General features: G+C 41.4%; 1 protein-coding gene and 1 pseudogene across 1 annotated transcript in view; one reads left to right on the top strand and one right to left on the bottom strand.

The window, feature by feature from the left end:
• The window catches only part of TEX11 (testis expressed 11), a 523,552-nt gene that overhangs the window by 405,363 nt on the left and 91,267 nt on the right, over positions 1–26,922 (bottom strand). The window lies entirely within an intron of this gene.
• On the top strand, positions 13,142–16,654 carry LOC105756477 (sorting nexin-24 pseudogene; annotated as a pseudogene).

Here is a 26,922-nt window from a genome sequence, read left to right on the forward strand (position 1 = left end):
GAAATTGCTGAAAACCAACCCCAGAGTCTTATTGTAAGAGTGGCTGAATTACAACGCCAGCTCAGTTAAAGTTAAAGTAAGGGCATTGATCAGGAAGAGATGGGATCCTGAGACTTGGGATGGGGACATATGGGCAGATAATCAGGAAGCTGAGGACACTGAGCCTGTAAATTCCGTCAGCAGAACCAGTCCCATCTGAAGAGATTACTTCATGTTTGTCTGCTAAACCATCCTGCCCAGAAAAACCATTAGCCCCTCCACTCCCATCTGAGGAGATTAGCCCTAGCCCAGCTGCCTCTAAAGAGCACTTGCTTGAGTCATTGCCTGGAGCATCGCCTGAGGCAGATGCTTTACAAGATAATGCTGAATGTTCTCAAAACAATTCCACACTACCGATTCTGGCTTCTATACCTATAACTAGGTTTAAGTTCCAGCGAGCCCCAAAAGGTGAAGTACAAAGAGTGACCCAGGAGGAGGTATGCTACACTCCAAAAGAACTGCTTGAGTTTTCTACTATGTACAAACAGAAACCTGGGGAATATGTGTGGGAATGGCTATTAAGGGTGTGGGATAATGGTGCAAGGAACATAAAGATGGATCAGTCTGAGTTTATTGATATGGGTCTACTGAGCACAGACTGTTCTTCAATGTTTCAGCTAGAGAAGTTAGGAAAGGATCTAATAGTTTATTTGGTTGGGTTGTTGAAGTGTGGATTATGAGGTGGCCAACACTAAATCAAGTTGAAGTACCAGACCTGCCTTGTTATACTATAGAAGAAGGTATCCAAAGGCTTAGGGAAATTGGCATGCTAGAGTGGATTTATCAAGTTAGACCCACAGACCCACACATGGAGTGTCCAGAGGACACACCTTTTACCACAACTGTGAGGAACAAATTTGTGAAGTGAGCTCCAGCATCCTTGAAGACTGCTGTGATTGCTGTTTTATCTAAGCCAGATTTGACAGTGGGAACTGCCCTAACTGAATTAAGACACCTAACTACAGTGGGGCTGATTGGACCCCGTGATAGTAGGGGCCAAGTGGCTGCACTCAATCGACAAAGACAAGGTGGGCATGGTTACAGTAATGGACAGAGGAGCCAAAGCAGTAATCAGAATAGTCTGACTCATATGGACTTATGGCGTTGGCTACATAGTCATGGTGTCCCTAGGAATGAAATAGATACGAAATCTACTAAATATTTACTTGATCTATACAAACGAATGAATTCTAGGTCAGGTGAACAGAAGTCTAACTCAAATCGCCAGAATGAAGAGTCACGGTCCCTCAATCAGTTCCCAGATTTCAGCGAGTTTAAAGACCCACAACCCCTTGAATGAAGGGGAGGCCTGGTCCCCTTGAGGAAGGACTCCAATACACTGCCAAAAATTTATACTGTTAATCTTTCTCCCAGCCTTCCCCAAAGGGATCTATAGCCTTTTAAGAGAGTGACTGTTCATTGGGGAAAAGGAAATAATAAGACTTTTCAGGGTCTGAACTGAAACTAATTCCAGGAGACCCAAAACGTCACTGTCGCCCACCAGTCAGAGTGGGGGCATATGGAGGTCAGGTTATTAATGGAGACTTGGCTCATATCCTTTTCACAGTAGGTCCAGTGTGTCCCTGAACCCATCCTGTAGTATTTCCCCAGTTCCAGAATGCATAATTGGAATAGATATACTTAGCAACTGGCAGAACCCCCACATCGGATCCCTGACAAATAGAGTAAGGGCTATTATGGTAGGAAAAGCCAAGTGGAAGCCATTAGAACTGCCCCAACCTAGGAAAATAGTAAACCAAAAGCAATACTGCATTCCTGAAGGGATTGCAGAGATTACTGCACCATCAACGACTTGAAGGATTCAGAGGTGGTGATTCTCACCACATCCCCATTTGACTCGCCTATTTGGCCTGTGCAAAAAACGGATGGATCTTGGAGAATGACAGTAGATTATCGAAAACTTAACCAGGTGGTGACTCTAATTGCAGCTGCTGCTCCAGATGTAATTTCACTGCTTGAGCAAATTAATACATATCCTGGTACCTGGAATGCAGCTATTGATCTGGCTAATGCCTTTTTCTCCATACCTGTTTCAACGGACCACCAGAAGGAGTTTGCTTTCAGCTGGCGAGGCCAACAATACACCTTCACTTGCCTACCTCAGGGCTACATTAACTCTCCAGCCCTATGTCATAATTTAGTCTGCAGGGACCTTGATCGCCTTTCCCTTCCACAGGACATCACACTGGTCCATTACATTGATGACATATGCTGATTGGACCTAGTAAGGAAGAAGTGTCAATGACTCTGGACTTATTGGTAAAACATTTGCATGCTAGAGGGTGGGAGATTAATCCCACAAAAATTCAGGCACCTTCCACTTCAGTGAAATTTCTAGGCATCCAGTGGTGTGGGGCATGTTGAGACATTCCTTCTAAAGTGAAGGATAAGTTATAACATCTTGCTGCTCCCACAACTAAAAAGGAGGCAAAACACCTAGTGGGTCTCTTTGGATTTTGGAGGCAATATATTCCTCATTTCGGTGTGCTACTCCGGCCTATTTATCAAGTGACTCAAAAAGCTGCTAGTTTTGAGTGGGGACCAGAACAACAGAAGGCTCTGCAACAGGTTCAGGCTGCTGTGCAAGCCGCTCTGCCACTTGGACCATATGATCCAGCTGATCCAATGGTGCTTGAAGTGTTAGTGGCAGATAGAAATGCTGTTTGGAGTCTTTGGCAGGCCCCTATTGGTGAATCACAGCGCAGACCCTCAGGATTTCGGAGCAAAGCTCTGCCATCCTCTGCAGATAACTACTCTCCTTTTGAGAAACAACTTTTGGCTTGTTACTGGGCCTTAGTAGAGACTTAACGCTTAACCATGGGACACCAAGTCACCATGGCGCCTGAGCTGCCCATCATGAACTGGGTGTTGTCTGACCCACAGAACCATAAAGTTGGACGTGCACAGCAGCACTCCATCATTAAATGGAAGTGGTATATTCAGGATCAGGCTGAAGTAAGTTGCATGAGGAAGTGACCCAAATGCCCATGGCCTCCACTCCTGTCACATTACCTTCCATCTCCCACTCTGCATGTATGGTTTCATGGGGAGTTCCTTATGATCAGTTGACTGAGGAAGAGAAAACTCATGCCTGGTTTACAGATGGTTCTGCACGATATTCAGGCATCACTCAAAAGTGGACTGCGACAGCACTACAGCCCCTTTCTGGGACCTTCCTGAAAGACAGTGGTGAAGGGAAATCCTCTCAATGGGCAGAACTTCCAGCAGTGCACCCGGTTGTTCACTTTGCTTGGAAGGAGAAATGGCCAGATGTGCGATTATATACTGATTCATGGGCTGTGGCCAATGGTTTGGCTGGATGGTCAGGTACTTGGAAGAAACATGATTGGAAAATTGGAGACAAGGATTTATGGGGAAGAGATATGTGGATAGACCTCTCCGAATGGGCTAAAGAAGTGAAGATATTTGTGTCTCATGTGAATGCTCACCAAAGGGTGACCTCAGCAGAGGATGATTTTAACAATCAAGTAGATAGAATGACACGTTCTGTGGAAACTAGTCATCCTCTTTCCCCAGCTACTTCCGTCATTGCTCAATGGGCTCATGAACAAAGTGGCCATGGTGGCAGGGATGGAGGTTATGCATGGGCCCAGCAGCAAGGACTTCCACTCACCAAGACTGACATGGCCACAGCCTCTGTTGAGTGCCTAATCTGCTAGCAGCAGAGACCAGCACTAAATCCCTGATATGGCACCATCCCTCGAGGTGATCAGCCAGAAACCTGGTGGCAAGTTGATTACATTGGACTACTTCCAACATGGAAAGGGCAGTGTTTTGTCCTTACTGGAATAGACAGACAGTTACTCTGCATATGGATTTGCCTTCCCTGCACACAATGCTTCTGCCAAAACTACCATCCGTGGACTTACAGAATGCCTTATCCACCGTCATGGTATCCCACACAGCATTGCCTCAGATGAAGGGACTCAGTTCACAGCAAATGAAGTGCGGCAGTGGGCCCATGCTCATGGAATTCACTGGTCTTACCGTGTTCCCCATCATCCTGAAGCAGCTGGCTTAATAGAATGATGGAATGGCCTTCTAAAGACACAATTACAGCACCAGCTAGGTGGCAATACCTTGCAGGGTTGGGGCAATATTCTCCAGGAGGCTGTATATGTTTTAAACCAGCATCCAATATATGGTGCTGTTTCTCCCATAGCCAGGATTCATGGGTCCAGGAATCAAGGGGTGGAAATGGGAATGGCACCACTCACTATTATCCCTAGTGACCCACTTGCAAGATTTTTGCTTCCTGTCCCCTCGACCTTATGCTCTGCAGGCCTAGAGGGCTTAGTCCAAAGGGAGGAGTGCTCCCACCTGGAGACACATCACTGATTCCATTGAACTGGAAGTTAAGAATGCCACCTGGCCACTTTGGGCTCCTTATGCCTCTGGATCAACAGGCAAAGAAGGGAGTTACTATACTGGCTGGTGTGACTGATCCTGATTACCAAGAGGAAATCAGACTGATATTACATAATGGAGGTAAAGAAGAGTATGTCTGGAATGCAAGATATTCCTTGGGGCGTCTCTTAGTACTACCATGCCCTGTGATTAAAGTCAATGGAAAACTACAGCAACCTAATTCTGACATGACTACTAATGACCCAGACCCTTCAGGGACGAAGGTTTGGGTCACCCCACCAGGCAAAGAACCACGACCAGCCAAGATGCTTGCTGAGGGCAAAGGGAATACAGAATGGGTGGTGGATGAAAGTAGTTCTAAAAACCAGTTACAGCCACATGACCAGTTGCAGAAACGTGGACTGTAATTGTTATGAGTATTTGCACTTTGTATGTGTGCATCAAATATTTTTGTTTCCTTCACTTATAAAATATCAGCTGTAAACAAAACTAATGAGTTTTCAATTGTACGTGTGTTCGTTGTATCATGTTAGGTGCAAGTATGACTTTCTAATTCTCTTTATTTAGAGATTATGTATGGTTTAAGATGTGTACATGTGCCAAGTTGACAAGGGGTGGACTGTGATGGTTAAGATTGTGTGTCAACTTGGCTGGGCCATAATTCTCAGTGTTTTAATGTAATCGTTCCCATGATTGAATATCCTGTGAGTAGCCAATCAGATGAAAGGGAGTCTTCTTGGGGGTGTGGCCCATATCTGTATATAAGCAGACGTTCTGGCTTTTTCTCTCTGGATCCTGTGGCTGCTTCCTGTCATCTCATCTCCCATTGTTGGGACTTGAGCTGTCAGCTTATCTGCCGAACCTGGGATTTGTCAATCTGCGCAGCCTGTGAGCGGGAGTCCTGCTCTCCGACTTGCTGATCTTGGGCTTGCCAGCTTCTGCAGCTGTGTGACTTAGGAGAAGCCTCCACCCTGATCCACGGACTTGCGACATTCTAGCCACTACAATCATGTGAGCTGTTTCCTTGATATAATCTCTCTCTCTGTATATATTTATAGACTTTAATGGTTTTGCTTCTCTAGACAACCCAGCCTAAGACAGGTACTCAAGCTTATAGTAATCAAGGAAACACAGAATAAAAATATAACAAAATAGCATTACACAACTGTCAGATTGAAAAAAACTTAAAGTCTGAAAACACCAACTGACGAAGTGTTTGGTGCAAATCTAGAGCAATAGGATCTCTCATACACTACTGGTGGGAATGTAAATTGGTACATTGTTTTAAAAACTTTAGCATTATATAGTAAAGTTTAAAATACTCACACCCTATAGCCTAGCAATTCCACTCTTATGTATATAGAGAAATGTGTATATGTATCAGGACATGTGTACTCATGAACCACAGCTCCCAGGATTCATATCCTTGTTTTGCCCCTCCCTTTGAATCTGAACTGGTATTATCTATGACTTGCTTTTGACCAACAGAATGCAGCAGAAGTAATGCTTCATGACTTGTGAGACTAGTTATGGAGAAGTCTTGCAGCTTCTGCCTTGTTCTCTTGGAATGCTCGTTCTAGGGCAAGTCAGCTGCCAAGTAAGAGTCCAACTACCCTGAGACCATTATGCTGTAAGAACAATGAAGCTAACCACGTGGAGAGACCATGTAGACAGAGAGATGCGACAAGCCCTCCAACTGTTTCAGCCATTCCAGCCCAGGTGCCAGACATAAAAATGAAGAATTCTTCCAAGGACTCAAACCCCAGCCAACATCTGGCTCAAAATAAATGAGAGAGCTTGAGCAAGAATGTCCAGCTGAGCCCAGTCATCCCATAAAACTGTGAGAGATAAATCGTTTTAAGCCACTAAGTTTGGGGGTATTATTTTTACCTAGCAATAGATAACCAAATCATTGCTATAGAAACTCTTGCCCAGAAGCAAATGGAGTCAGTCATGGTGAGATTGTTCACAGCAATCTTTGATGGTTATGAGGGAGAGGAAGGGTGGGGAGGGAAAAAAAACTATCTAGACAATAGATAAGTGGTAGCTTTGCTGAAGGGTAAGACAGTACACAATACTGGGGAAGCCAGCACAACTTGACCAGGGAGGAAAAAAAAAAAAAGATTGTTCACAGCCATTAAGGAAAAACTAGAAACATAATGTCAATCAACAGGAAAAAGAGATTATAGTCATACAAAGTAATAAAAAGCATTATAAATGATTAAACTTGAACAGTATGTATCAACACAGATAAATCTATGAAAGAATTTTGACAGCAAACAAAAATAGAGAAAATTGCTGAAGGTTATTTAATATCTGATTTATTTATGGAAAGTTATTAAAATTTGCAATACACTGTTTTGTGTTTCTGAATACAGGTAGTTTCTGACTTACGATGGGCTTCTGTTTCAATGACTCTGTCATAAGTCAGTTCTGATGTAAGTTGAATATCTCATTTTCTTTAATTTTAATTAATACTGCCTTTTATTATCAGTATCTTTATAAATCATAACATTAAACATCTGTGAGTGAATACTGGAGAATGATAACATCAGCAAATTATGCACTACAACTTGTATGTAGTACATATTACTAACGATAAGATGTACAGAAAAAAAAGCTGATGGTCATAAGTGCAGTTTGTTGTAACTCAAAGATGTCACAAGTCAGAGACTACCTGTACTTTCATGTGAAATGAAAGTATGGGAATGATAATTATCAGTTTCAGCATGCAGGGAGGGAAATATAGAGCAGCTTCTAATCAATTTCTGATGGAATTTTTTTTCTTAAGCTAGAAAGTGGGTACAAAAACCACTGCCGTTGAGTTGATTGCAACTCATAGCAACCCTATACAACAAAGTAGAACTATCTAATAGAGTTTCTGAGGCTGAAATCTTTAGGCAAGCAGACTGCTACATCTTTCTTCTGCAGAGCGACTGCTGGGTTTGAACCGCTGACCCTTTGGTTAGTAGCTGAGCACTTTAACCAGCATGCCAGCAGACCTCCTTAGAAAGTGGGTAAAGGACATTTATTATATTATTCCTCCTACATTATTGTATGTCCCAAATAATTTCATAATTAAAAAGCCAGCATAAGACTTCCACTTCTAGATCAGATGATGTATACACACTACTTCCTATTCCTCCACTAAAACCAATTGACAATGAGTCATTTCCAACTCACGACAACCCCACGTGTGTCAGAATGGAACTGAGCTCCACAGGGTTTTCTTTTTGTTTACTGTTGTAGTTTAAGTGAAAGTTTACTTTTCAAGTTAGTCTCTTATACAAAAATTTATACATACATTGTTATGTGACCCTAATTGATCTCCCTATACTGTGACAGAACACTCCTCCTTTCCACACCTGATTTCCCGTGTCCATTCAACCAGCTCCTAATCCTCTCTGCCTTCTCATCTCACCTCCGGACAGAAGCTGCCTGTTTAGTCTCATGTATCTATTTGAGCTAAGAAGCACACTCTTCATGAGTATCATTTTATGTCCCGCAGTTCAGTCCAATCTTTGTCTGAAGCGTTGGCCTCGGATATTGTTTTATTTCTGGGCTGACAGAGAGTTCAGGGGCCATGCTTTCCGGGGCTCCTCCAGTCTCAGCCAGACCATTAAGTCTGGTCTTTTTACTAGAATTTGAGTTCTGAACCCCACCTTTCTCCTGCTCCATCAGGGACTCTCTGTTTTGTTCCCTGTCAGGGCAGTCATTGGTGGTAGCTGGGCACCATCTACTTCTTCTGGTCTCAGGCTGATGGAGTCTCTCATTTACGTGGCCCTTTCTGTCTCTTGGGCTAATACTTCCCTTGCGGCTTTGGTGTTCTTCATTCTCCTTTACTGCAGGTGGTTGGGAACAATTGATGCATCTTAGATGGCCACTTGCAAGCTTTTAAGACCCCAGACACCACTCACCGAAGTAGGATGCAGAACATTTTCTTAATAAGCTTTGTTATGCCAACTGAACTAGATGTTCCCTGAAACCATGGTCTCCAGACCCCTACCACTGCTACTCTGTCCCTCAAAGTATTTGATTGTATTCAGGAAACTTCTTAGCTTTGGTTTAGTCCAGTTGTGCTGACTTCCTCTGTAGTGTGTGCTGTCCTTCCCTTCACCTAAGATAATTCTCGTCTACTATCTAGTTAGTGAATAACCCTCACCCTCCCTCCCCATCCTCTTAACCATCAAAGAATGTTTTCTTCTGTGTTTAAACCTTTTCTTATAATATTGGTCTTATATAATATTTGTCCTTCTGTGACTGAGTAAATTCATACAGCATAATCCCCTCCAGATTCCTCCATGTTAAAAGATGTTTCATGGCTTCATCGTTGTTCTTTATCATTGCGAAGTATTCCATTGTGTGGATATACCATAATTTGTTTATCCACTTGTCCATTGATGGGCACCTAGGTTGTTTCCATTTTCTTGCTATTGTGAACAGTGCTGCAAATGAACGTAGGTGTGCATATATCTATTCGTGTGACGGCTCTTATTTCTCTAGGATATATTCCAAGGAGTGGGATTGCTGGATCTTATGGTACTTCTATTTCTAGCTTTTTAAGGAAGCGCCAAATGGATTTCCAAAGTGGATGTACCATTTTACATTCCCACCAACAGTGTATAAGTGTTCCAGTCTCTCCACAACCTCTCAAGTATTTATTATTTTGTGTTTTTTGGATTAATGCTAGCCTTGTTGGGGTGAGATGATATTTCATTGTAGTTTTGAACTGCATTTCTCTAATGGATAATGATCGTGAGCATTTCTTCATGTGTCTGTTAGCCCCCTCCACAAGGTTTTCAATGGCTGATTTTTCTGAAGTAGATCATCAGTCCTTTCTTCCAAGGTTCCTCTGAGTAGACTCTAAACTCCAACTTTTCGGTCAGCAGCCAAGTGCCTTAACCCCTTGCACCACCCAGGGACTCCTATTTCATCACTAAGTACAGCTAAAAACTTTGAACATCATATATTAAATAAAACAAAACCTGAAATGTGGAGAGAAGGAAGACCACCTAGAGACCTTGGTACCTGTGATGGTTAAGGTTGTGTGTCAACTTGGCTTGGCCATGATTCTCAGTGGTTTGATGTTGTGATCACTTCTATGATGAGACTTTGTATGATGTGATCACCTCCAAGATGGGATCTGCTGTCAGTAGCCAGTCAGTTAAAAGGGAGTTTTCTTGGGCATGTGACCTGCATTGAATATAGGTGGACTTTATAACAAGTATTGTGGGCTTTTGCTCGTTTTGGACTCTGTAGCTGGCTCCTGTTCATCTGACCTCCAGTTCTTGAGACTTGAGCTAGCAGCTTCCCTGCAGTCCTGCCTGCCAACCTTGGCATTTCTCAATCTTCACGGCCTGTAAGCAAGAGCCCTGCTCTCCGACCTGCTGATCTTGAGTTTGGCAGCCCCTGTGGCTACGTGAATCAGGAGAAGCCTCTACCCTGACCCACAGACTTGGGATATTCCAGCCTCTACAACTGCTTGAGCCACTTCCTTGATATAAATCTCTTATATATATATGTATTTATACGCTTTACTGGTTTTGCTTCTCTAGAGAACCCAGCCTAAGACATTCCGTACTGAGAGTGGGTTGGTTCTAGAGAAACAAAATTTTAAGGATGAGTTTTCTAAACTGGTTCTCATATCTGGTTAGTCTTAAAGATGTTGATGACTGCTTCCAGTAGTAAAGAGGGTACTGCTAAACCATAGTGTGAGATGGCAATTCAAATACGCAAAATATCACCACCAATAGATCAGGTACTGGTGAACAGCAAGGCTCTGGGTGACTGCATGTGTGATACCTTTCTACAGTTTTGTCATAATGAGAAGTATAAGAAAGCTGGTTGGTTGGTCCTTCTCTCACTAGACAAACCGGTGAAAGAAAGAGATGAGATCAGGGCTTCAAAGTCAAAGCTCAAGTGCCACATAAACGACTTCAAAATTTCCACTTGTGCCTTTAAAGAAAGTCTTATTTCTTTTGTTTTTAATTGTACTTTAGATGAAGGTTTACAGAACAAATAGATTCTCATTAAACAGTTAGTACACATATTGTTTTATGACAATGGTTAACAAACTCATGACACATCAACATTGTCCCTTCTCAATCTTAGGTTCCCTATTACCAGCTTTTCTGTCCCCTCCTGCCTTCTAGTCCTTGTCCCTGGACTGTTGTGCCCCATTAGTCTCGTTATGTTTTATAGGGTTGTCTAATCTTTGGCTGAATGGTGAACCTCAGGAGTGACTTCATTACTGAGCTAAAAGGGTGTCTGGGGGCCATACTCTCGGGGTCTCTCAGGTCTGTCTGGCCAGTAAGTCTGGTCTTTTTTTGTGAGTTAGAATTTTGTTCTACATTTTTTTCCAGCTCTGTCCAGGACCCTCTGTTGTGAACCCGGTCAGAGCAGTCAGTGGTGGTAGCCAGGCACCTTCTAGTTGTACTGGACTCAGTCTGATGGAGAGAAAGCCTTATTTCTTGTTGTAACAGCTGATATTGCTGAAAACCAAACCCAGAGTCATACTGTAAGAGTGGCTGAATTACAACGCCAACTCAACTGCCAACCTCAACAGGTGTCTGAAGTTAAAGTGAGGGCATTGATTAGAAAGAAATGGGATCCTGAAACTTGGGATGGGGACATATGATCAGATAATCGGGAAGCTGGAGACACTGAGCCCCTAAATTGCGTTGAATCACTCCTGCCAACAGAACCAGCCCTCTAACTCCCATCTGAAGAGATTACTCTATTTGTCTGCTAAACCAGCCTGCCCAGTAAAACAATTAGCCACTCCACTCCCATCTACTGAGATTAACCCAGCTGCATCTAAAAAGTCTTTGTCGGAGTCATTGCCTGGGGCATTGCCTAAGGCGCACGCTTTAAAAGACAATGCTGAATGTTCTCAAAACACTTCCCCACTACTGATTTTGGCTTCTAGACCTATAACTAAACTTAAGTCCCAGAGAGCCCCAAAAGGCGAACTACAAAGTGTGACCCAGAAGGAAGAACGCTACATTCCAAAAGAACTGTTTGACTTTTCTAATACGTACATACAGAAACCTAGGAAATTGTGTGGGAAAGGCTATGAAGGGTGTGGGATAATGGTGCAAGGAATATAAAGATGGATCAGTCTGAGTTTATTGATATGAGCCCACTAAGCACAGATTCTTTATTCAATATTTCAGCTCGAGAGTTTAGGAAAGGATCTAATAGTTTATTTGGTTGGGTTGCTGAAGCATGGATTATGAGGTGGCCTACACTAAATCAAGCTGAAATACAAGACCTACCTTGGTATACTGTAGAAGACAGTATCAAAGGCTTAGGGAAATTGGCATGCTAAAGTGGATTTATCATGTTAGACCCACAGACCGAAACATGGAGTGCCCAGAGGACACACCTTTTACCACAACGGTGAGGAAAAAAATTTGTGAAGAGAGACCCAGCATCCTTGAAGACTGCTGTGATTGCTATTTTACGTAAGTCAAATCTGACAGTGAGAACTGCCCTAACTGAATTAAGACACCTAACTACAGTGGTAGGTTTGATACATGGAACACTAATGACCGAAGACCAGATGAGCTATGGAATGACATCAAGGAGAAAGCGAGAGGTCATTAAAAAGACAAGAAAGAAAGAAAAGGCCAAAATAGATGTCAGAAGAGATGCTGAAACTTGTTCTTGAACGTTGAGTAGCTAAAACCAAAGGAAGAAATGATGAACTAAAAGAGTTGAACAGAAGATTGCAAAGGGCGGCTCGAGAAGACAAAGTAAAGCATTATAATGAAATGTGCTAAATTAAAACCTGGTGATATAAAACCAAAAGGGAAGAACACGCTCAGCATTTCTCAAGCTGAAAGAACTAAAGAAAAAATTCAAACCTCGAGTTGCAATATCGAAGGATTCTATGGGGAAAATATTAAATGGTGCAGGAAGCATCAAAAGAAGATGGAAGAAATACACACAGTCAGTATACCAAAAATAACTGGTCAATGTTCAACCATTTCAGGAGGTATCGTATGATTAGGAACCAATGGTACTGAAGGAAGAAGTCCAAACTGCACTGAAGAAATTGGCGAAAAACAAGACCCCAGAAATTGATGGAATACCAACTGAGATGTTTCAATAGATGCAAAGGCATTCGACTGCGTGGATCATAATGAATTATGGATAACATTGTGAAGAATGGTAATTCCAGAACACTTAATTGTGCTCATGAGGAACTTGTATATAGATCAAGAGGCAGTCGTTTGAACAGAACAAGGAGATACTGCATGGTTTAAAGTCAGGAAAGGTGACAATACCTTGCAGGGTTGGAGCAATGTTCTCCAGGCTGTATACGCTCTAAACCAGCATCCAGTATGTGGTACTGTTTCTCCCATGGCCAAGATTCATAGGTCCAGGAATCAAGGGGTGGAAATGGGAATGGCACCACTCACTATCACTCCTAGTGACCCACTCACAAGATTTTTGCTTTCTGTCGCTGCAACCTTATACTTTGTGGATCTAGAGGTCTTATTTCCAAACGGAAGAATGCTCCCACCTGGAAACACATCACTGATTCCATTGAACTGGAAGTTAAGAATGCCACCTGGCCACTTTGGGCCCCTTATGCCTCTGGATCAACAGGCAAAGAAGGGAGTTACCATACTGACTGGTGTGATTGATCCTGATTACCAAGAGGAAATTGGATTGATATTACATAATGGAGGTAAAGAAGACTATGTCCGGAATGCAGGAGATCTCTTAGGGCATCTCTTAGTACTACCATGCCCTGTGATTAAAGTCAATGAAAAATTACAGCAACCCAATTCTGACATGACTACTGATGACCCAGACCCTTCAGGAATGAAGTTTTGGGTCACCCCACCAGGCAAAGTACCACGATAAGCTGAGGTGCTTGCTGAGGGCAAAGGAAAGACGGAATGGGTGGAGGAAGAAGGTAGTTCTAAATGCCAGTTATGACCATGTGACCAATTGCAGAAACCAGGAATGTAATTGTTACGAGTATTTTTGCTTTGTATGTGTGTTCATTTTATCATGTTAGGGGCAAGTACGTCTTTATAATTGTCTTTATTCATACATTATGTATAGTTTAAGGAGATGTGCACAGGTGCTAGGTTGACAACGGGTGAACTATGATAATCAAGGTTGTGTGTCAACTTGGCTGGGCCATGATTCTCAGTGGTTTGACAATTGTATGATGTTGTGATCACTTCCATGATGAGATTTGATATTATTCGATCACCTCCATGATGGCATCTGCTGTGCGTAGCCAGTCAGTTGAAAGGGAGTTTTCTTGGGCATGTGGCCTGCATCAAATATAAGTGGACTTTATGGCAAGGCTTGTGGGCTTTTGCTCATTCTGGATCCTGCAGCTGGCTCCTGTTTGTGTGACCTTCATTTCTTGCAACTTGAGCTAGCAGCTTACCTGGGGTCTTGCCTATCGATCTTGGGACTCGTAGATCTTTCCAGCCTGTGAGCAAGAGCCCTTCTCTCTGACTTGCCTATCTTGGTTTCGCCAGCCCCTTCAGCTGCGTGAATCAGGAGAAGCCTCTATCCTGACCTATGAACTTGAGACGTTCCAGCCTGTACAGCCACGTGAGCCATTTCCTTGATATAAATATTTCTCTCTATATATTTATATGTTTTACTGGCTTTGCTTCTCTAGAGAACCCAGCCTAAGACAGTACCCAAGGAATAACACAGCAGTGAGTTCCCTGGGTTTTCTTTTTGTCTCATGTATCCCACACTCTGTTCTGAAGACGCTGGCAACCTGAAAATGCAACAGGTACAGACAAAAAAAACTCCAAGAAATTCTGTTCTCTCTAGCCAAAGGACCAGCAAACGGACAGGTTAGCAAGACAGAAAATTTTTAAAAAAGTAACTGCTCTACTCCAGGCAAACACCACGGAAAAATCCTGTATCCCCACTCCAATCAGTGAAGTCCGAGCGGAGCGACTAGACTTCAACTACTGCCCAGCACTAACAAGGTGAACCCTTCACCTTACATTATGAAGAGAGGCTGAGTGAAAAACCTGGACTTCCACACTGGCAATAACAAGGTGACATCCACCTTCCTCTGGTGACATGGTGTCAGAGAGGCTTTCTAAACCAGAAGATTTTGAATAAGATCCAGCATCTCATAATACTTCAAATGTCCATCTTTCAATAGAAAATCACTTGTCATACCAAGAACCAGGAAAATTTCAACTTGAATAAGAAAAGAAAATCAAAAGACACCAACACTGAAATGATACACACGTTAGAATTAAGAAACGCGGATTTGAAAGCAATCATGACAAAAATGTTTCAATAAAAAATTACAAATACTCTTGAAACAAATGAAAAAATACAAAGTCAGAGTAATGAAATGGAAAGCCTTAGCAAAGACATAGAAGATAACAAGATGAATAAAATGGCAGCTTTATAACTGAAAAATACAAAAACTAAAATTCTAAAAAACACAATGGATGGCTCAAGAGCAGAATGAAGTATACAAAAGAGTCAGTGAACTTAAAGATAGAACAATAGAAACTATTCTATCTGAAAAAAAGATATAAAATAGGCAGATAAAAAATGAAAAGAGTCTCAGGGAACTGTAGTACTACAAAAAAAAAAAAAAAAAAGATCTAATGTTCATCTCACCAGAGTCCCAGAAGGAAAGGAGGAGAGAGTGGAGCTGAAAAACTATTTGAAGAAATCTACAGAAATAGAGAAAGCAATTGTCAACTTTACATGGAAAAGCAAGAGGCTCCAAATAGTTAAAACAGAAAAACAAAGTAGGAGGACTTGTATTTCTTGATTTTAAAGCATACTATACAACTACAGTAATCAAAACATCCTGGTACTGGTATAACAATAGACACATTGACCAATGGAATAGAATTGAAAGTCCAGAAATAAACTCACACATCTTTGGTCACTTGATTTTTGACAAGGGTGCTAAGTCCATTCGATGGGGAAAGAAGAGTCTCTTCAATAAATGGTGCTGGGAAAACTGGATTTCCACATGCAGAAAAATGAAACAGGGTCCATGCCTCACACCATAAACGAAAACAAATTCAAAATTTATTAAGGACCTAAATGTGCAAACTAAAACCATAAAATTCTTAGAAGAACAAGCAGGGGCAACACTGTCAGGCCTCGCTGTCCACAATGGATTATCTAGTATAATCACAAAAGCATGAATAGTAAAAGACAAAATAAATAAATGGACCTCATCAAAATTAAAAAATTTGTTTTTCATAAGTCTTTACCAAAAAAGTGAAAAGACAAGCTACTGACTGGGAGAGTATCTTCAAAAATCATACATCCAACAAGAATCTAATAATCAAAATATATATAAAACTTTGACAATAACAAAAAGATAAATAACTCAATCATAAAATGGGCAAATGACTTTGTCTTAGTATAGTGCTGCTATAACAAAAATACCACAAGTGGATGGCTTTAACAAACAGAAATTTATTCTCTTACAGTTTAGGAGGCTGAAAGTCCAAATTCAGGGCACCATCTCCAGGGGCAGGCTTTCTCTCTCTGTCGGCTCTACGGGAAGTGCTTGTCATCAATCTCCCAGTGGTCAGGGAGTTTCTCAGCACAGAGACCTTGGATCCAAATGACATGTTCCGCTACTGGCTCTTCCATCTATTGGTAGGAAGTCCCTATCCTCTCTTCTAATTCTCTTTTTATATCTCAAAAGAGATTGAATCAAGACACAATCTAAGCCTTTCGCTGCAAGGAGAGTGACCTGGAGTGGGGATACACGGTGTTTAAGATAGATGTGCTAATGAATAGAAGAAAACATTTTGTTGAAAAGAGGTACAGAGAACTCCAGGCCTTGCACAAAAAGCTTAAGAAATGTACAAAAACTCCAGAAATCCCTTCTAAACATGTTAGAAACTGGGTCCCAAAAGTCTTGGAACAGTGACAACAAGGTTTGGAAACATATTTACAGGCTGTCATTTTAGAAAATGAAGAACTTCCGAAACTGTTTCTTGATTTCCTAAACATGCAACACTTGCCCTCACTACCAAAGGCAGAGACCTATGGATCTTTTGATGAGGCAGAATCTAAAGAGTCAAGCAAACTGTCCCACCAGCTGGTGCTGCTGTTCCTCAGGGATCCACTCATCTGGCCTGCAGCTGGCAAATGTCCAAATGCAGTTACTGAAGGAGTTCTTCATGGGATATTTTACCCTCACCTACAGCCCAGGTAGAAATCCTATGTGGCTAAAAGAAGCTGAAGCAAGTTTCAAAGTCATTGTCAAGGAAATTGATATTTACCAAATTAACCTAAACTCTGTGACATTAACAGCTCTAGCTAGTGGTAAAATTCACAGTCCCAGCTTAATTCAGAGCAGGGATGTTTCCAATAGAATAGTGCTTTAAAAAATGAAAATTGAACCAAGATGGTGGTCAGGTTAAGGCCAAATGTTTAAGAAGTAAAACGTAGCTGCCACCTTAGAAACCCATGAAAAAGAAGCCACAGGACATCCCTGGGAGCACTGAGTGTAACAAAACAGCTACTCTGTGCTCCAGTAGCACCATTAGCTAATTAAAAATCATATCCTTACTCATACTAAGACTGATCAACTTTTTCTTTCAAAGTTTGTGACACACTAATCTTTTCACTGCGAGATTTTCTCAGCTAGTGATGGGTGTGTTCTGAAGTGCTGGCACCAGGAAAGTGTCACAGAAACACACTGTGCTAAATGTGAAGAAGGAACTAAACTGGAAATTAAATTATACTGACGATATCATGGCATTTTAGAAACCATGGCTTTGTATTTACGTTACAGGGGAGTTGCGTCGTACCCAGGGGTTAGTTTCTAGCATCAGTTCACAAGATAAAATGGGGTCTTATTAAGATTATCTTTGAAATCCCGTTAGGAAGGCCCCATACTGGAAATCTGTACATCCACCACAACCAGTTTTTTTCCTCCACTGTTGCAAGAAATGACTATTTCTTCAGTTGAAGACCAAACAAAGTTCTTGGTGTTTGTTGAGGAGCCATTTTACATAAGAAACACATACCTTTAAACATTAAACTCACATTCAGCCCACAAAATGCTTGCCCTCTGAGAGGCAGATGTGAACTGACAGTGACTGAGGGAATCCCAGATTGACAACATTCAGCTTGGCTTACTTGAGGACATACATTCATTGAGAAGCTGGTATTGCCACAGCATTAAATGTTATCTTCCTTATCATTTCCTTTTCGCTTACCTCATATAATGAATTAATGTAAGCTAAAGTGTTTATAATAAGGAAGACCAAAGAAGAATTGATGCATTTGAATTATGGTGTTGGCAAAGAATATTGAGTATATCATGAACTGAGAGAAGAACAAACAAATCTGTCTTGGAAGAAGTACAGCCAGAATGCCCCTTAGAAGCGACAATGGGGAGACTTCAACTCATATACTTTGGACAAGTTATCAGGAGAGGCCAGTCCCTGGAGAAGGACATTATGCCTGGTAAAACAGAAGGTCATTGAAAAAAAGGAACACCCTCAAAGAGATGGATTAACACAGTGGCGGCAACAATGGGCTCAAGCATAGCAATGATTGTGAGGATGGTGTAGGACTGGGTAGTGTTTTGTTCTGTTGTACATAGGGTTGCTATGAGTCAGAACTGACTCAACAGCACTTAACAATGACAACAACAAAGTGTTTATGATATAACTCTATGGTACTTCAAACAAACATACATATTTATCTTATACGTTTCTTATAAAGGGTAAAAGCATATATGTCACCTGCATGTATGTGCCGTATTTGGGCATTTCACTGAAAACTAATTAATGGTTAGCCTATTTACGGTTATTAGTTTTATTAAGCTTCTATGTGGAAGAAATATGTTTAGAATCAAAACTAATAACTAAAGCATGCCTTTTGATTAGGAACTAAACATATAGGTTTAGAGCCTGCTGCAAACTTTTAAAGAAATGTTTTATGATAGATTGTTATTACTTCTTGGAAACAGAAGTAAGTAATCAAGTGTCCACCATTTTGTGATCTGATGTGTTGTGAATCCTAACCGCTATAATGTTAATGAGGCAGCACTGAATCTACAGGATTAGGTTGCATCTTTTTTTTAATGCTTTATTCTTTGTTTTTATTTAACTCAAAATATATAATAACATAAAAACATTTTAAAAATATTTCCAATAGTATTTTTGGTTGATGACACTTGACAACCACACAACCCTGGGAACCATGGCCTAGACAAGTTGACACACATTCTGGGGGGACACGATTCAATCCGTAACAGACTTGAATAGACCTTTCATCAAAGAGGATATTCAAATAGACAAGTTGACACACACTTTGGGGGGACACGATTCAATCCGTAACAGACTTGAATAGACCTTTCATCAAAGAGGATATTCAAATAGCCACCAAAAACATAAAAACATGCAGCATCACTGACCATCAGAGAGATGCAAATCAAAACCACAATGAGATACCATTACACTGCCACTAGGATGGCTATCATAATAAAAACAGAGAATAATAAATGTTGGCGAACATGTGGGGAATTTGGAATCCTTATCAATTGCTGATGGGAATGCAAAATGGTACAGCCGCTGTGCAAAACAGTGTGGCAGTTCCTCAAAAAACTAAATATAGAACTACCATATGACCAAGCAATTCCAACCCTAAGTATACAACCAAAAGATTTGAAAGCAGACACTCAAAAAGAGACTTGTACACCAATGTTCAATGCAGCACTATTCATTATAGCTCAAAAGGTGGAAACAACCTACATGTCCAACAACAGATCAATGGATAAACAAAATGTAGTACGTACATATAAAGGAATACTACTCAGCCAGCAGGAGAAATGAATTCTTGATACATGCTACAATATGGATGGAGCTGGAAGGAATCATGCTGAGCGAAATGAGCTAATCACAGAAGGACAAATATTGTATGACTTCACTTATATAAAAAGACAAGAAATGGCAAAAGTATACAGACCAAACTTTCATACTGGTTACCAGGGGTGGGAGTGAGAGGAAAACATGGGTTAATGGTGATGGAAAAATCACATTGACTACTGTAGGCTTGTACAGTCAATTATTGTAAGTGCTGTCAGTAAATTGCAAATCTGTAAAAAGTTGAATTGGCAAAGATTGTGTGATATATATACTTACAACAGTGACAAAAAAAAGAGTAGCTGCTGAGGGTGCTTATTTACAATCAAACACCTTATGAGATTTAGTTCCTTTGTTTGGAGGTTTAGGGTCATGGTTTCATGGGACATCCCAGTTAATTGACCCAATAACATGTTTAGAGGTTCTGTCTACCTCCTAGTTCATTGCATAGTGCCTGGGGTCTTAAAAGCTTCCAAACGGCCATCCAAGGCACAACTGGTCTCTATTTACCTATAAAAAGAGAAGGAGAAGGAGAGTCAGGAAAACGAGAAGGATATGAAATATGTGGCTGTCTCCTTTGCCATGAGACCAGAAAAACTGGAAGGTGCCTGGCTACGATTACTTAACATTTTTATCAACAATTCTACAAAAGAATCCTGATCAAAGGGGGGGAAATGCAGAACAAAATTTCAAATTCTATAAACTTTCTGGAGCCATGGAGGGTAGATAAATCCCTGAAATTATTGCCCTGCAATGATCTTTGAAACTTGTCTTAGGATGGGTTCTCTAGAGAAGGAAAACCAGTGAAGTGTATATACACACACACACACACACACACACACACTCACACACACACATACACTTAGAGAGCGAGAGAGAGAGAGGAAGAGAGAGTGATTTACTAAAGGAAATGGCTCACATGGCTGTAGAGGCTGGCAAGTCCAAAGTCCATGGGTCAGGCTTCAGGCTGGAGGCTACTCCAGACTCACATACCTACAGGGGCTCACAAACCCCAGATCAGCAGGTCAGACAGCAGGCTTCTGCCTCACAGGCTGTGGAGGCTGATGAATTCAAGATCGGCAGGTAAGACGGCAGGCTGCCGCTCACAGGCGGCGGAGGCCAACAAATCCCAAAATCAGCAGGCAATACGGCGGGCCACTGGCTCAAGTCCCAAGAACTGGAGGTCAGATGATGAGCTGGATGCAGGATCTAGAGCGAGCAAAAGCCAGCGAGCTTTCCCAGAACATTCATATATGTTCGATGCAAGCCACACTCCAGAGGAACTTCCACTTAAAACTGATTCACTGATCCCATCAAATCACACCTTGGAGGTGATTACATTATATGACAAAATGGAGGATAACTACATCATTACATAACTGTCAAACTACATCATTACATCACTGCCGAACCACTGAAAATCATGGCGTAGCCAAGATGACACACAACCTTAACCGTCACAGTTCACTCTTTGTCAACTTGGCACCTGTATACATCTCTTTACACCATACACAATCTCTACATAAAGACTCTTACAAAGTCATACTTGCACCTAACATGACACAACTAACATACAACCAAAAACAAACTACTCCATTTACATCTTATATTTTATAAGTGAAGAAAACAAAAATATTTTATGCACACATACAAGGAAGAAATGTTCATAACAATTACAGTCCTGGTATTAAGAACTACCTTTCTCCACCACTCATTCTGTATTACCTTTGCCCTCAGCAACTCAGCTGGTCATGGTTCTTTGCCTGGTGGAGTGACCCAAACCTTCATTCCTGAAGGGTCTGGGCCATTAATAGTCATGTCCGAATTGGGTTGCTGTAGATTTCCATTGACTTTAATTACAGGGCATGGTAGTACTAAGAGACGCCCTAAGGGATCTCCTGCATTCTAGACCTACTCTTCTTTACCTCCATTATGTAATATCAATCCAATTTCCTCTCGGTAATCAGGATCAGTCACACCAGCCAGTACGGTAACGACTTTCTTTGTCTGTTGATCCAGAGGCATAAGGAGCCCAAAGTGGCCAGGTGGCATTCTTAACTTCCAGTTCAATGGAATCAGTGTTGTGTCTCCTGGTGGGAGCCTTCCTCCCTTTGGAACTGAGACCTATAAATGCGCGAGCCTAGGGTCACAGAAACAGAAGCAAAACCTTTGCAAATGGGTTATTAGGGGTGATAGTGAGTGGTGCCACTCCCATTTCCACCCCTTGGTTCCTAGATCCATGAATCCTGGCTATGGGAGAAATGGAACTATACATTGGACACTGGTTTAGAGCATGTACAGCCTCCTAGAGAACATTGCTCCAACCCTGCAAGGTATTGCCATCTAGCTGGTGCCATAATTAAATCTTTCTAAGGCCTCAATCATTTTATCAAGCCAGCTGTTTCAGATAGGGGACATGGGAAGACCAGCAAAATCCATCAGCATGGGACCACTGTCGCACTTCATTTGCTATGAAGTGGGTCCTTTCATATGAGTTGATGCTGTGTAGGATACCATGACAGTGGATAAGGCTTTCTGTAAGTCCACAGATTGTAGTTCTGGCAGAAGCATTGCATGCAGGGAAGGCAAATCTATAACCAGAGTAAGTGTCTATTCCAGTAAGATGGAAGGGGTCCAATATAATTAACTGCCACGAGGTTGCTGGCTGATCTTGAAAAATGGGGCCAAATCAGGAACTCAGTGATGGTCTCTACTGCTGGCACACTGGACACTCAGCCTGGGCTGTAGTGAAGTCAGCCTTGGTGAGTGGAAATCCATGTTGCTGAGCCCATGCATAACCTCCATCCTTGCCACCATCACCACCTTGTTCATGAGCCCATTGGGGAATGACAGGAGTGGTTGGAGAAAGAGGATGACTGATTTCCACAGATCGCATCATCCTATCCACTTGATTGTTAAAATTCACCTCTACCGAGGTCATTCTTTGGTGAACATTCAATGAGACACAAACATCTTCACTTCTTTGGCCCATTCAAAGAGGTCAATCCACATACCTCTTCCTCCATACCTCCTTGCCTCCCAATTTTCAATTATGTTCCTTCCAAGTCTTTGACCATTCAGCAAAACCACTGGTCACATCCCATGAATCAGTACAATCACATATCTGGCCATTTCTCTTTCCAAGCAAAGTGAACAACCAGGTGCACTGTTCGAAGTTCTGCTGATTGGGAAGAGTTCCCTTCACCACTGTCCTTCAGGGAGGTCCCAGAAAGGGGCTGTAGTGCTGCCGCTGTCCACTTTCAAGTGGTGCCTACATACACAGAACCACTTGTAAACCAGGCACAAGTTTTCTCTTCCTCAGTCAACTGATCATAAGGAACTCCCCATGAGGCCATAGGTGCAGACTGGAAGAGGGCAGGTAATGCGACAGGAGTGGAGACCATGGGAATTTGGGCTGCTTCCTCATGTCACTTACTTATGCCTTCAGGTCCTGCTCAAGCCCGATCTCGTATATATCATTTCCATTTAATAATGGGGTGCAGCTGTGAACATACAACTTTATGGCTCTGTGGGTCAGACAACATCCAGTTCATGATGGGCAGCTCAGGCCTCATGGTGACATTGTGGCCCATAGTTAAGCATTCATTCTCTACTAAGGCCCAGTAACAGGGCAAAAGCTGTTTCTCAAAAGGAGAGTAGTTACCTGCAGAGGGTAGAGGAGCTTTGATCCAAAATCCTAAGGGTCTGTGCTGTAATTCACCAATAGGGGCCGGCCAAAGACTACAAACAGCATCTCTATCTGCCACTGGCAATTCGAACACCATTAAATCAACCAGGTCAAATGGACCAAGTGGCAGAGAAGCTTGCATAGTGCACTGAACCTCTTGCAGAGACTTCTCTTGTTTTAGGCCCTACACAAAACTAGCAGCTTTTCGAGTCCCTTGATAAATGGGCCAGAGTAACACACCCAAATGAGGGATATGTTGCCTCCAAAATTCAAACAGGCCCACCAGGAGTTGTGACTCCTTTTTAATTGTGGGAGGGGCCAGATGCAATAACTTATCCTTCACTTTAGAAGGAATATCTCAACATGCCCCACATCACTGAATCCTAGAAATTTCACAGAGGTGGAAGGCCCCTGAATTTTTTTCAAGTTAATTTCCCATCCTCTAGCACACAAATGTTTTACCAATAAGTCCAGAGTCATTGACACTTCTTCCTTACTAGGTTTAATCAGCATAATGTCATCAATCTAATGGATCAGTATGACATCTTGTGGAAGGGAAAGGCGATAAAGGTCTCTGTGGATAAAATTATGACATAGGGTGGAGAATTGATATAGAGCTGAGGTAGAACAGTGAAGGTGTATTGCTAACCTTGCCAGCTGAAGGCAAACTGCTTCTGGTGTTGCTTTGAAATAACAATCGAGGAAAAGGAATTGACCAGATTAATAGTTGCATACCAGGTACCAGGAGATGTATTAACTTGCTCAAGCAATGAAACCACATATGGAACAGCAGGTGCAATTGGAGTAACCACCTGATTAAGTTTTCGATAATCTACTGTCATTCTCCAAGATCCATCTGTTTTTTGTACAGGCCCAATAGGTGAGTTGAATGAGGATGTGGTGGGAATCACCACCCCTGCATACTTCAAGTTCTGGATGGGAGCAATAATCTCTGCAATCCCTCCAGGAATGCAGTATTGGTTTTGGTTTATTATTTTCCCAGTTAGGGGCAGTTCTAATGGCATCCACATGACTTTTCCTACTATAAAACCCCCTACTTCACTTTTCAGAAAGTAAATGTAGGCGTTCTGCCAGTTGTTCAGTACATCTATTCCAATTATGCATTTTGGAAATGGGGCTATCACTACAGGATGGGTTTGGGGACACATTAGACCCACAAGTGAGAAGAACCTGAGCTAAGACTCCATTAATAACCTGACCTCCAAATGCCACTACTCTGACTGGTGGACCAGAGTGATGTTTTGGGTCTCCTGGAATAAGTGGCATTTCACAACCAGCATTCGGTAATTCCCAAAAATTCTGATTATTTATTTTTCCCCAGGGAACAGTCACTCTTGTAAAAGGTCATAGATCCCTTCCAGGAAGGCTGGGAGAAAGATTAACAGTATAAATTTTTGGTAGTGTAGTGGGGTCCTTCCTCAAGCAGACCAGGCCTTCCCTTCATTCAAGGCTGGCTGCAGTCTGGGAATTGACTGAGCAGTTGTGACTCCCTACTCCGGCAATTCCAGTTAAACTGCCATTTACTTGACCTAGAATTCTTCCACTTGTACAGGTCAAATAAATAGTAGATTTCCCATCTGTTTCACTCCTAGGAACACCATGACTAAGTAACCAATGCCATAAGTCCATACAAGTCAGACTATTCTGATTACTGCTTTGACTTCACTGTCCGTTACAGTAACCATGCCCATCCTGTCTTTTTTGATTGAGCTTTGCCAGTTGGCACCAACCCCCACAGGGAACAATCAGCTCCCCTGTAGTTAGGTGTCTTAATTAGGGCAATTTCCACTGTCAAATCTGACTTACGTAAAATAGCAATCACAGCACTCTTCAAGGATACTTGGGTTCCCTTCAAAATTTGTTCTTCACCATTGTGGTAAAAGATGTGCCCTCTTCCATGTGTGGGTCTGTGGGTCTAACCTGATAAATCCACTCTAACACGCCAATTTCCCTAAGCCTTTGAATACCTTCTCCTACAGTATACCAAGGCAGGTCTGGTATTTCAAATTGATTTAGTCAGTCACTGCATAATCCATGCTTCAGCAAACCAACCAAATAAACTATCAGATCCCTCCAAAATAATAAAGATTGAAGTAGAAATAAATGAAATAAAGAATAGAAAAACAATTGAAAGAGTCAACAAAACCAAAAGTTGGTTCTTTGAAAAGATCAACAAAATCAACAAACCACTGGCCAAACTGATAAAAGAAAAAAAGGACAGGGAGAAAATAACCCAAATAAGCAATGACATTGATGATATCACACAGACCCAACTAAAATAAAAAGGATCATAACAGAATACTATGAAAAATTGTACTCTAACAAATTTCAAAACCTAGAGGAAATGGACAAATTTTTAGAAACACACTACCTACCAAAACTGACACAAACTGAGGTAGAAAAACTAAATACACTCATAACAAAAGAAGACATTGAAGAGGTAATAAAAAAAAACTCCCCCTTCCATAAAAAGCCCTGGCCCAGACAGCTTAATTGGAAAATTCTACCAAACTTTCAGAGAAGAGTTAACATCAGTACTAATAAAGGTATTTCAGAGCATGGAAAAGGAATACTCCTGAGCTCTTTCTATAAAACCAGCATAACTCTGATACCAAAGCCAGGAAAACACATCACAAACACAGAAAATTACAGAACAATATCCCTCGTGAACATAGACACAAAAATCCTCAACAAAATTCAAGCCAAAAGAATTCAACAGCATATCAAAAAAAAAGAATTCATCATGACAAAGTGGGATTCATACCAGGTATGTAGGAATGGTTCAACATTAGAAAATCAACCAATGTTATCCATCACATAAATAAAACAAAAGATAGGAACAACATGATCTTATCAACTGATGCAGAAAAGGCATTTGACAAGGTCCAACAAACACTCCCGATAAAAACTCTCAGCAAAATAGGAATAGAGGGGAAATTCCTCAACATAATAAAGGCCATTTATCCAAAGCCAACAACCAACATTATTCTAAACAGAGAGAGACTGAAAGCACTCCCCTTGAGAACAGGAATCAGAAAAGGATGCCCTTTATCACCACTCTTATTCAACATTTTGCTGGAGGTCCTAGCCTGACCTAAGAAATAAACAATATCCAAATTGGTAAGGAAGAAGTAAAAGTATTCCTATTCACTGATGATATGATATTATACACAGAAAACTCCAAAGAATCCGCAAGAAAACTACTAGAACTAATAGAAGATTTTAGCAGTGTATCAAGATGCAAGATAAAACATACAAAAATCAGTTGGATTTCTCTACATCAACAGAGAGAACTCTGAAAAGGAAATCACCAAATCAATACTATTTACAATAGCCCCCAAGAAGATAAAATACTTACCAATAAATCTAACCAGAGACATAAAAGACCTGTACAAAGAAAACTACAAGACACTACTGCAAGAAACCAAAAGAGACCTACATAAGTGGAAAAACATACCATGCACATGGATAGGAAGACTCAACATTGTGAAAATGTCAATTCTACCCAAAATGATCTACAGATACAATGCAATCCTGATCCAAACGCCAAAGACATTTTTTAATGAGATGGGAACAAATCATCAACTTCATATGGAAATGGAAGAGGCCCTGAATAAGTAAAGCATAAGGAAGAAGAAGAATAAAGTGGGAGGCTTCAAACTACCTGGTTTTAGAACCTATTATACTGCCACAGTAGTCAAAACAGCCTGGTACTGGTACAACAACAGATACATAGACCAATGGAACAGAACTGAGAACCCAGACGTAAATTCATCCACATATAAGCAGCTGATATTTGACAAAGGCCCAATGTCCGTTAAATGAGGAAAGACAGTCTCTTTAACAAATGGTGCTGGCATAACTGGAGAGTCATTTCCAAAAAAAAAAAAAAAAAAA

The sequence above is a fragment of the Trichechus manatus genome, unplaced genomic scaffold (assembly GCF_000243295.1).
Source record: "Trichechus manatus latirostris isolate Lorelei unplaced genomic scaffold, TriManLat1.0 scaffold00070, whole genome shotgun sequence".
NCBI classification, from domain to species: Eukaryota; Metazoa; Chordata; class Mammalia; order Sirenia; family Trichechidae; genus Trichechus; species Trichechus manatus.